We start from the raw sequence: 530 nt of genomic DNA, 5'->3' as shown, positions 1-530 counted from the left end.
GGGGGGAAACGAAGAGGGGCTAAATAATGTATGCTGTAATGAAACAGATGAGGGAGAGAACTGTTTAGGAAGAATATATGATTAGGTATTATTCTCATGACAGGAGTCCCCAATGAAAACTGCATTGGGGGGGGATTGTGTAACAGTGAATTTTTTCTTACTTATCAAAGAGAAAAGCAAACTGTGGGGAAAGGATGGGCAGGGAGGAAAGTGTGCAACAATGAATTAATGGAAATCCAAAGTCTCTCTAAGCTTGCATTAAAATGAATAAAAAAAAATGTATACTGTAGTAAGTTAAAACTTTAACCTGATAGCAGTACACACTGAAGTTAATATGATCACTAATCAGATTTGCACTGGCTACAGTGGGTTAGCGATGCAAGCAAGCAAATCAGGAGATTCAATCAAAATAATGCTGAAGAGAAGTGAATGGATTTAAGAAATAATCACAAGGTTAAATAAATTTAATACAAATGCTTTGGGTATTGTGAGTGTAGAAGAGACCAGCATTCGCTGCCATTTTTTGGCTT

This window comes from Elephantulus edwardii, unplaced genomic scaffold (assembly GCF_000299155.1).
Source record: "Elephantulus edwardii isolate Elephantulus edwardi_28Jun2011 unplaced genomic scaffold, EleEdw1.0 scaffold00085, whole genome shotgun sequence".
NCBI classification, from domain to species: domain Eukaryota; kingdom Metazoa; phylum Chordata; class Mammalia; order Macroscelidea; family Macroscelididae; genus Elephantulus; species Elephantulus edwardii.
Note: the sequence above shows the minus strand (reverse complement) of the source record.